The sequence below is a fragment of the Centruroides vittatus genome, unplaced genomic scaffold (assembly GCF_030686945.1).
Source record: "Centruroides vittatus isolate TY-2023 unplaced genomic scaffold, ASM3068694v2 contig_1226, whole genome shotgun sequence".
Classification (NCBI taxonomy): Eukaryota; Metazoa; Arthropoda; class Arachnida; order Scorpiones; family Buthidae; genus Centruroides; species Centruroides vittatus.
In genome coordinates this window covers 11,358-22,961 of record NW_027120787.1, presented here as the reverse complement: position 1 = coordinate 22,961, position 11,604 = coordinate 11,358, and the positions used below count along the sequence as shown (strand labels likewise).

The 11,604-nt window shown below is 30.2% G+C and overlaps 2 long non-coding RNA genes across 3 annotated transcripts; one reads left to right on the top strand and one right to left on the bottom strand.

Annotated features, from left to right (window-relative positions):
* The first annotated feature begins 332 nt into the window (after positions 1–332).
* LOC136987615 (uncharacterized) lies at positions 333–8,712 on the top strand. Its single transcript, XR_010882635.1, has 2 exons — positions 333–367; positions 8,493–8,712. It is a non-coding gene; the product is annotated as an uncharacterized lncRNA (long non-coding RNA).
* Positions 6,178–9,554, bottom strand: LOC136987606 (uncharacterized). 2 transcript variants are annotated; one of them, XR_010882633.1, is made up of 4 exons: positions 9,285–9,554; positions 8,866–8,964; positions 6,599–6,723; positions 6,178–6,498 (listed from the first exon to the last, which is right to left on the bottom strand). It is a non-coding gene; the product is annotated as an uncharacterized lncRNA (long non-coding RNA). The 2 variants fall into 2 exon arrangements; XR_010882632.1 differs by lacking the exon at positions 9,285–9,554 and having other exon boundaries at positions 8,866–9,038.
* Positions 9,555–11,604: the final 2,050 nt, after the last annotated feature.

Sequence of the window (11,604 nt, the reverse complement as noted above, 5' to 3'; positions counted from 1 at the left end):
TAATATTTATAAACATAAGAGGAGAGTACCCTGAAGGCATTTCGAAACGATGACTTTCAATAATTATGCGAAAATGCTTTTCTACTGAATTGATTATATGTGTGCAGTCGTTTTGAGGAGCGGTCAAGAAGAGAAATTATTAAGATATCAGCAATATCGCACTAATAAATAAAATTTTCTAGTATAAATCTCTAAATTTAAAAATTCTAAATTGAGAATGGAAATATAAAATGAAATAATAAAATAGGAGAATAGTTGGCTAGTTTTTGGTGATATCGTTGGTGATTACCGTCTTCGTCTTGGTTTTGTTGGCAACACTTTTGTGACTTTATAGTCGTTTGATGGAGAATTGTCAAAATACGACGTGGTAAGTTTGTATTATGACGTAAATTTATGCCAGTAATTAGTTTTTGGAGAAATTATGTCCACTCAGTTGCTCATAAATATAAATATTAAGCTGAGAGAAAGGCTAGAAATTATTTAACTGGTTAAAAAACTCAATCAAGATAACTTTGGTGTTAAACAAACACAATATGTAAAAACATTGTAAACTTTCTAGAAAAATGATATTATGAATTCATATGACATCAGAGTCACATTTTAAACTGTTTTCTGAATAACTCAATATTTCCCTGATTATGACAGGAAAATCCTCTGTATAGAAAGGGGAGGAAATGTTTTCTGAGTAATAATGGACATGAATTTCAGGAAAAAATAATTGTTGCTTTCTTTCAGACATTTTACCACTATCAAATATTATCATCATTTCAGTTTGGTTACAAATTGTTTCTATTTGAGTAAAAACAATCTAAAAGAAATGTAAAAATGTATCCTAGAAACATTATAAGGGATTGTTCCTAGACATATTTACCTAGACTATTTAAAACTTGCTTTTGGCAATGCTAAATGATTGGAAAAACTAGGAATATTATCCTAAAATGGTATATGAAATCAATGTTTTTGTTAAAATAGACAAAAAAATGCTCGTAAAGTATTAGATGTGGCTATTTTGCTGCAGACCGCTCTGGTAGTGGACCGTGTAAGCCGAAATCTGCCCTAATTAGTCTGATTGTGTTTAGGCAAGCTGTTTTTGCCAAAAGCGTTGTAAGACGACCCATTTTTTGACGATGTGAAAGAATAATGGTTTGCCTGGCTTTCAGCGATCGAAAAAATTATTGTGATACGCTCCTGGTAGTCGACTAAGTGGTGAAATAATGCTGAGTTTTTGGGAGATAAGGAGAGCTCCGAGATTTGGGTGTGTATTTTTTACAAAATGCCTATTACCAAGCTCTCTCGTTCTTTTGTGGTTGCCACGTTTGTCAAGCTCTTGACAAAGATAAACCGTCGTGCGACCTGCCGGTCGATGACTGGGTGAACGGCCTGTGTGATCGAATTATTCTTTTCGTAATGTCAACAAAGGTCTAATAAAAAATGTTTTAGTTTTCAAGATATGCATAGAGCAGACTTTATTTTCATATATGAATTTTGCTTTCTGTGCTATTATGTATTGTAATAAAAAATATCAAAGTCCAAACGGCTGTAAATGGTCAACTACTGGTGCCATTATGCTATATTTAGTGTGCCAAGTTTGGTTATGTGGCAGTTGTAATAAAAATAAATTGTTAAATAAATACATATTTAGAGTAGCATGAAAGTAACTTTGAAATTAAAATTTCCATTATAATTAAATTAATTTTGAATATACAAGTTGTCTTTTTTGTATTCATGTCTCATTTAAGTCTCTGTTCATAGAAATAAGTCTTATATATTGTATAAATTTATACAATGAACAATATTAAATAAATTTGCAATACCAATGTTATACACAAAATAGTATATCTATATTACAATATCTAATAGTAAATCTAACAATAAAAATATACAAAAATATTTTTGTTAATCAGTGGCATGTTATCCTATGGGCAAAAAGGGCATTTGCCTGGGGCCTCCGCTAACAGGTGGCCCCAAATCAATCTTTTACAAGAAAATATTTTTCTCAAAAAATTCTCCCAAATAAAAATGTCTGAAGTCAACAGTGGGGCCCACTAATTCAAATTCACATGGGCTTCATGAAGCTATAATATGCCACAGTCATTAACTTATTTCAATTTTTTTTGTTATGCTTTGATTTTTTCAAGTTATCAAAAGTAATAAGATTTAAATATAAGATTTTTCTAAAAATGCCATAAACTTAGTGTATTTAACAAATATCATAATATATTATGATAGACTCACATTAGCATTGCTACTTGTGGGACTGTCTGTAAGTGTTGACGTTAACCAGTAGTTGACTTAAACCCATAGCATGTAATTTTTGTTTTCAAAGAAAGTTATACTGCATACCAATTGTTAAATTTCACTATATACTTCATTTTAAGACTACAGTTTCTATTTTCTGATAATTTTTGTAAATCTTATCCACCATAATCCTGGAAATAATGTTATGTGAATAAATAATTTTGCTGATTCAGTAAAAACATCAATTGAGAACATAAAAAAGCATTGAAATTTATAATTCTCTTTGTTTGATAGCCAAAAGAATACTTATTAGTTTTGGTTTTGGCATTTTAAAAACAAAATCCCTTAATATAACTGTACAATGTAAGATCATAGTACTTTTCATATGTTATGCATATAAACCTTGAAACATCCTGAAATTTTGAATACAAAAATCAGTTAAACTTATATTTTGTTCAAACTTTCTGAAAATAATAATAATAATAATTCTGTCAGTTAAGTGGAAGGGACATCGCCATTAACTAATATTACTTAGTATAACATATACTTTGAACTAGAAAAAGGTTAATGGTAGTTTTCCTACACCAAGGGTGGAGAACCTGTGACATTTTGTGGTTTCTAATGCTATCAAACAAAATATAGAGTGATGAAATTCAAGACAGCAAAATTAAACTTGTGTTATGAAAATATATTTTTTTCTTTCTCTTTTCCAATAAAAAATGTAATTAAGTGTAGTTTAAGTATATTGTTGGTGCACGTATACTAAATATATATAATTATGCAACCTACAATACATTGTGCAGGTTCACTAGGTCTTTCTGAAGTAGGATGAATCCTTTTAGTTAAAAAAAAAGATTCCTCATCTCTGTCCTGCAATCAAGTATAGGTTTCTGCTGAGACATCAAAAATCTGATATTAACAAATAGTTAATGTTAATGATAGTCCACTGTATTTAAATTAAGGGGGTTTCTTTTATGTGTGGAAGAAAGTATGGCTGCAGAAGAGAAACAGTAAAACATTTTCCACACAAGTTTCATAACAATCAAAAACACTTGGCAGTTATTACTTTGTAAATGTCAATTATTTGCTAATCTGACAATTAGATATTTGTATGTTTTGTAATCATATTGAAAAAAGGAGGAATAGCATAACATATGAGCTAGTTCTAAAATATGCTTGCGACGAGTAGGTGTATTGTTTATACTCAGTAAAAAATATCTAAGTGCGCAGAATATTTGTGTATTATTATTTTGGATTAAAATGATCAACTTGAAGATTACCTTAGCCTGCATATTGTGTTTTATTGTGTTCTAATAATTTAGCTCTTACCACGTGTCATAGCACCAATATAAACTAACAGTTTGTTATACAATAAAGATACCGATAAAGATTTTAACAGTTCTAAATATATCCACTGGACCATATCTGAAACTGTGATTCTCAATGCTGATAAGAAGTTACTGTGTGTTTGATAGACAAATATCTGATTAGACAGAATAACTTAGAAATTTGCATTATTTGAAAAATGATTTGGAGAATATTTTGAATACTGGATCAGAGTTAATGTATCTGGAAATATGGAATGCAAAACTTTTCTCAGAACCTTACAGAAAGTTATTAATATCTTGTTACAAATAAAGATTTTTCACATACTGTATTGAACTGCACTTTCAGGGGTTACCCAGTGGTAAAGAAACATTCTTATGATAGGGAGAATGACAACTAATAAAAAAGTTCTATATTGGAAGACTAAAGCAAGACGGAAAAGGATAAGGTGATTTTCAGTATACTCCAAACTGAAATGTAGGTAGTTTTATGATAATTTTTCAAATCCAAGAAACTTCTCTTGGCCTTATTTCCAGTTATAAATTTAGCTTTTTTTGAATATATATTAAACTCTTTTCAACTTAATCAAATCCAGAATCATTATCTGGCTAACGCTTATTGAAACTGTCCTTTTTTCACAAGAAAGGCTTGTCTACTACAAGCACTTATTTGTTGATTAATAATAATATCTTTCAGCATTTCCCTTGCCAAATTTTGCATTGTCTGTTTGTATAGAATCTGTAAATTTCTTATCATTTGAACTTGTTGCACTTCTCATCTGTTGATGATATGATAGATTCCTTACATATTTTCAGTGTTGACCAACTTACCAAAACAATGGACTTACAATGGATGACTTGCCTGCTCTTTCTTGACATTATTTCCATTCCTGATTTTGTCTTGCCTTACAGATGTGTGATAGATAATCAATTTGTAGTAGAGACTTTACATTAATACATTTCTTGTTTTGGTCTGTATAACATAATTGATGAGCAAATTCACTTGTTATTCCTCTTTACAACTTCTTACCTACCATCTCAATTCCTGATTCTGCTTCATTTCCTTCCTCATCCAAGTCAGTGTGTGACAGATTATGTGAAATCATGCTATTTTCTGCCTTCTTGATGGTTCGACATGTGCCCGTGCTGCAGCAGCCTTGTCAACAGCTTGCTTTACGTTGATCTTTCTCTAGACATAGTTATCGATGTTGCAAAAAATGATCCTCGAGTCTTCTTTGGTATTTAGCCTGTACAGTGTGGATTATTCCAAGGTCAGCTATGCAAAGCTCTCAACTTGCATTTTTCCCAGATGGGACCAAAATCAAGTAGTTCTCATCTGACAGCTGAATTCTTTACTTCTTAAGTTTCATCTTTTAATCTAGTTTATTCAAGTATTTATTAAAAAGCTTTGCATCATCCAGGCTTGGCAGTTTGCAGTGTGTAGTTATATAGAACAGAGCATGCATTGTTCATACAAATGTTCTTGTTGATTTTGCAATGATTAAGGGCATAATCTTCTCCAAACCTATATCATGTACAGTGGATATAAGTGATCATTCTTCATAGCCACATCATTCTTAAGTTAAAAGGGAAGTGCCTGTTTCATGAAATAATGTTTTCAAGCCTGTTTCATCAGGATTGAAAATGTCATCTGTGCTGTATTTGAATATTGTATCTTGCCTGTAGGCTATGCACATGCTATGTGCAATAAAACATCAATTTTTTCTCTGCATATAGCTTTTGAAATAATTCCATACTTTTCACAAAATCATGTAAAAAGAAGGAACCGTTCATCGGACAGTGGCATGCTTGAACCTCTTGAAACCAGATGAAAGTAACTTTCTGCACATCCTCAAACTGTGTGCTATGCATTTTGTTCCTGTCGGACCCAACTATCCCTAGTAGTCATCGTCTGTGGTGGCGACATTCCTGTCCTGTAGTCTGAGAGGTCCAGTCACTGTTGTCATCCACTCTTTTATAGGTTTTCACCTTTGTTGTTCTTGGTACTTCCAGACTATTTTAATATGGTTAACAAAGAACCCAGTCCACCAACCACACCAGCCTTGACTTAAGGCATCTTCTAGACATGCCCCCTTTTGTGCAGTCGTCTATGAAATTTCATAATTATTTTCATCTAGCCCATCCCAGTGTTTTGAGATATACTGGGAATGTTCAGTATAGTGAAAAACCTTTGGTACTCTGAAATTTATATTGACAATTCTCAAGCCAATATATTATTTGTATATTTAACAGTAAAAAATAAGCAAATAAGCTCTCAAATACACTTTTTAATTTTCTTTAAAACTATATTATTTTATTTTAAACAAATACAACAAATCCAAAAATCTTTTTTATACCATATTGAACAATAACAAAAAAAGGAAGGATTCCAAAAAATGCAATAAAATGAAATTTGTGATTGCTATGACAACAAACTATTTAATCACATTAAATTACAAATATTATAAATGACAAGTATTAATTCCTTACAGATATAGTGAAATATAGTATGAAAATTTAAACAGAATGCTTCTTTATTTATCTAAAATATAAATTTTACAATAATTCATAATTAATAGTCTGTTTTTACAGTGATCTCTATTACATTAAATATGATATAGAAAATTTAAACCTAATTTTATTGTGTTTAATTAAAATAGGTATTAGTCGAAAATAAAAATGAAGACTAAATCAAACTCTGAATGCCAGTTTTTACAAAATTTAAAATTAAAATGGTCCTAGGAATGCAAAAATATAGTTCACTGACCATTTGTAGAAGAAAATGTTGTGTGCTTTTTCCATAATGGAAATGTTTGTTAAAGGATTGCAGTGACAAAGTTCAATATCAACATTTTTTAAAGGATATTCCCATCATCGGTTACAGGTGTCGTAGAGTAGAAATATTAAAAAAATTTTTATCTGTGGAGCAGATAACCTGAACAATTAAAAAAAGCATTATTTAAAATTGTAGATTCTAAAATATGAATAAATGTAGTGATGATTTAAAATAAATGTAATCACTTCCAGCCACTTACCATTGAGTCGATTGTCCACAAAGTAATTTTCATACATAGATGATACGTAGCTGCTCTAGTGGTACGTCAGAAGCCTACACGATGTCACATAACTCCCGGCTATAACTTCTCACAATCGGTTAAAGCTATTAAACATGTAAAAAGTAAAAAGTCAGAATCATCAATGTATTCCAGTTACATAGAAGAGTTGAAAAAACTAGCTATTTTTAATATGAAAGTAAAAGAACAAAAGTTAAAATTCTACTTAAGCTTCATTTTCATCAATTTATATCCATATTAATAAAAATTAAACCATTTGCTAAGAGAAATAAAACAATTTCTTTAAAAGAAATGGTTTATTTAAAATTGTTACATTTTCTAAAATTTAACATTGTATTAAGCAAAAGTAAGAGTTAATTATAGCTTAGATAGAACTTCTGTTTATATAATTGACATTCTGGATGTTAATGCAAGTAAATTAAGTGCAGTGGTGTGATTTGATTTGTGTAAAGCTGCAGATTTGAGTATTGCATGTTGTTAAGTTGTATACTTTAAGAATGAGCAATCGTGTTAAATTGCCTCAATTGAAAATAATACTCAATAAGGAAATATTTAAAAAATTAGTTTTGTTTCATTAATTATATTGGTAAATGTACAAACTAATAAATTAGTAATTTTGTTGATTAACTTCAATTTTTCTTTCAAACTACGTTATAATTAGAATGGGTACACAAATGCATTAAATTAGATTTGTGGTCCATATATATTTGTAGTCAACAAATTCATTTGGATTTTTACAATTGTAAATTGCATAATCAACAGCAAACTAAATTGATATACCTTTGTACAAACATCATCTCACAAATAAAAATATTTAGTCAAGTGAAATCTTGATAGGTTAAAGCTTTATTTGTGTATATAAAATTGATTAGTTCTTAAAATGGGGAAGAAATTGTTTTTCATCACAATAATACAAGATTAATATTCAAATATATTTACTATACAATCACACAAAAAATTATAAATAATATATCACATATAATCATAACATATAACAACAGCATATCATATATAATAATATTAGAATTCACAATAAAATACATTAAAATTAATATTATACAAGGAATGAAAAGGTACATAATTAATCAGTATAAGCTATACACCAACCAAAGCCGAATACAATCGGGCGAGAAATGGCTATAATACTAATAATTTAATAGACAATTTATAGCTTATATATGATGGAAGAGGAGATCTGGCCGAAGGTCCGGGTAGCGTAACTGGTAACGTGTCTGCACGGATAGCAGAAGTTGCGGGTTCGAGTCCCGCTTCGGGCCGATTCTTTTCTTCCAGTAATTCTAAATTATTATTTAAATTATTTAATTAATTGTAATTATTAAATTTATTAAGAGATGGCGCCTAACTTCTACCTCTAATGCCAAATTGTCTATTAAATTATTAGTATTATAGCAATTTCTTGCCCGATTATATTCGGCTTTGGTTGGTGTATAGCTTTACATGTATCAGGTGTAGTAAGGATGTTTGATCAGTATAAGAAAACATAAGTAATAACAAAACATTATTATTATTATTATATTATTGCCGAATTCCAAAAAGTAATAATAAATTTAGGAAGGTGGTTTTGATTTGGAATTAATCAATGGCAATATGATATTTGTATATATAAAACTGTTTAAGTATGTACTCTATTTGACTAATTGAAATAATAAGCTAAAAATTAATTTTTTTTAATGCTGTTATTAATAGATAGAAATTTTAAATTCTCATCAATAATTTTTCAACAATTTACATTAAGATATAACTCTTTGCCAATGCTTTTCTTAATGTTTATAATTTATCTTAATATCAAATAAATATAATTTGAAGGACTAATTTATTCTAAATGTTTTTTCAGACTTTTGTAAGACCTAGAAAAAACTTATTCTCATCTGATTTGTATATGCTACAGAGAGAAGATTTTAGTGGAGGAAATCTTACCAATTTAAGTTTCCAATGGACTGAGTTTGTGGTATTTTAAACTTATTTTTTAATTTAAAAATATCTGTATCATTGAAAAATAATACATGAATTGTAAACTTTTGGTTTTATTAATAAACTATTTTTTCTAATTAAAATTGTAACTCTTGTTAATTTGAACGCCTGAATGAATAACATTACTTTTCAAGCATCATTATACAATAATGAACTCTTAGACTGGGCAATAAAGTTCTAAACTTTTATATATCATTTTTTACTGCATCAATGTATCATAAATTAAAATGCCTTACCTTTCTGTTGTGCTTATTAATTTTTTCAGCACAAGAAGTTTCCAAAATGATTGCAAGTGTCTTTGCAAAACGGATTACATTTGAGAATGATACTTCTTCCTAGAATAATTTAAGAATTTAATTATTAAGAATAGAAAAGATCGAGAAGATTGATTGATTGATTAATTAATTAAAGATCATCTCTTTAAACTAATTTTCTAATACAGAACATTAATTATTGTCTCATTGAAAAGAATATAAGACAATATCCAAGCGAATATAATAATAATATATTATTATTAATCTGATGGTTTAATTCGATGATAAATGGAAGCAACCTTAAATACTTTTAATGAAAATTTAAATCTAAAAATACTTTTACATTTAATATTCTATCGAGAATTATTCAATTTTGATCCTTTATAAATCAAAAAATTTACGTTGTCTGTGTAATTCGGGTTTATGTAATTCAACTTGTTCGAAAAATGTCGAAATGGAGCGAAAAATAACTCGCAAATGCCGAAAAACTTTCTATTTCAAGATGGCGCCGGAGATACGAAATCGAACGAATTCGAATCCTGGAACGTTACAACAATTGCGTCACGCGTTACGTCATAAGATCTACGTCAGAATATCTAATTGCAAATGTTTTGTTTAAAATGCTAAAATAGTCCCCTATTCGGTAAAACATCGTTATGAAATATTATAAATAAAATAATAAAAACGTATCCCGTATCCTCACAGGTAGCAAATCTAGGTTTAAAGCGTATCTAATTTAAGTTATTCAATTTTGATATCTTATTAATCGATAAATATGAAGTTACCTGCGTTACGCAAACTTTCGTTATTAAAATTCGTACAAAAAATGTCAAAATGGAGCGAAAAATAACTCGCAAATTCCGGAAAACTTTCTATTCCAAGATGGCGCCGGAGATACGAAATCGAACGAATTCGAATCGTGGAACGTTACAACAATTGCGTCACGCGTTACGTCATAAGATCTACGTCAGAATATTATCTAATTGCAAATGTTTTGTTTAAAATGCTAAAATAGTCCCCTTTTCGGTAAAATATCGTTATGAAATATAAATAAAATAATAAAAACGTATCCCGTATCCTCACAGGCAGCAAATCTAGGTTTAAAGCGTATCTAATTTAAATTAAGTTATTCAATTTTGATATCTTATTAATCGATAAATATGAAGTTACCTGCGTTACGCAAACTTTCGTTATTAAAATTCGTACGAAAAATGTCAAAATGGAGCGAAAAATAACTCGCAAATTCCGGAAAACTTTCTATTCCAAGATGGCGCCGAAGATACGAAATCGAACGAATTCGAATCGTGGAACGTTACAACAATTGCGTCACGCGTTGCGTCATAAGATCTACGTCAGAATATTATCTAATTACAAATGTTTTGTTTAAAATGCTAAAATAGTCCCCTTTTCGGTAAAATATCGTTATGAAATATAAATAAAATAATAAAAACGTATCCCGTATCCTCACAGGCAGCAAATCTAGGTTTAAAGCGTATCTAATTTAAATTAAGTTATTCAATTTTGATATCTTATTAATCGATAAATATGAAGTTACCTGCGTTACGCAAACTTTCGTTATTAAAATTCGTACGAAAAATGTCAAAATGGAGCGAAAAATAACTCGCAAATTCCGGAAAACTTTCTATTCCAAGATGGCGCCGAAGATACGAAATCGAACGAATTCGAATCGTGGAACGTTACAACAATTGCGTCACGCGTTGCGTCATAAGATCTACGTCAGAATATTATCTAATTACAAATGTTTTGTTTAAAATGCTAAAATAGTCCCCTTTTCGGTAAAATATCGTTATGAAATATAAATAAAATAATAAAAACGTATCCCGTATCCTCACAGGCAGCAAATCTAGGTTTAAAGCGTATCTAATTTAAATTAAGTTATTCAATTTTGATATCTTATTAATCGATAAATATGAAGTTACCTGCGTTACGCAAACTTTCGTTATTAAAATTCGTACGAAAAATGTCAAAATGGAGCGAAAAATAACTCGCAAATTCCGGAAAACTTTCTATTCCAAGATGGCGCCGAAGATACGAAATCGAACGAATTCGAATCGTGGAACGTTACAACAATTGCGTCACGCGTTACGTCATAAGTTATACGTCATAGATGTAATATTTCGAGTATTTTAATTGTATTTTTTTAATAATTTTCTTTCTCGGATTTGGTAAAATATTTGTTAATGCAGAAAAAGTTCACGACGAATCGGAATTCGGATAGCTCGCGTTAGATCCTACCGGAAATTGCTAGAACGTTCCAACTGTATTTGCAGTAGAGACGACCGACCCGGAACGAAGAAACTCTCTTACGTGTAATTTGTATTTGTACGACAGAAAATTAAAGACACGCCGCACGTAGCCATGAGGAAAAGGCACTCGAGCCCAAGTCGTAACAAGTGTTTCGTTCTAGAGCAATTTACCCTAACGTGGGTTTCGTGCAAAGAAATTGCCAACGAGTCGACCGAAACGCAAGACAAACGTACGAAGAAGCGAAACGTGCCCACAGCCCAACTCGCCATTCGGAACACAAACGTTTAAGTGGCACTAAGCATTGGCAGAGGGTTACGTAAGTGTGGAAGATCGACTGCACTCAGAAAAGACCACCTTGTGAAAAGAGACAAAGAGCGTAAGGAAAAGAATTCTTTGTGTCCAGCCTGTATAGATGTATTAGTATTAGATATGTTTGCAGACAATTTAATTCTG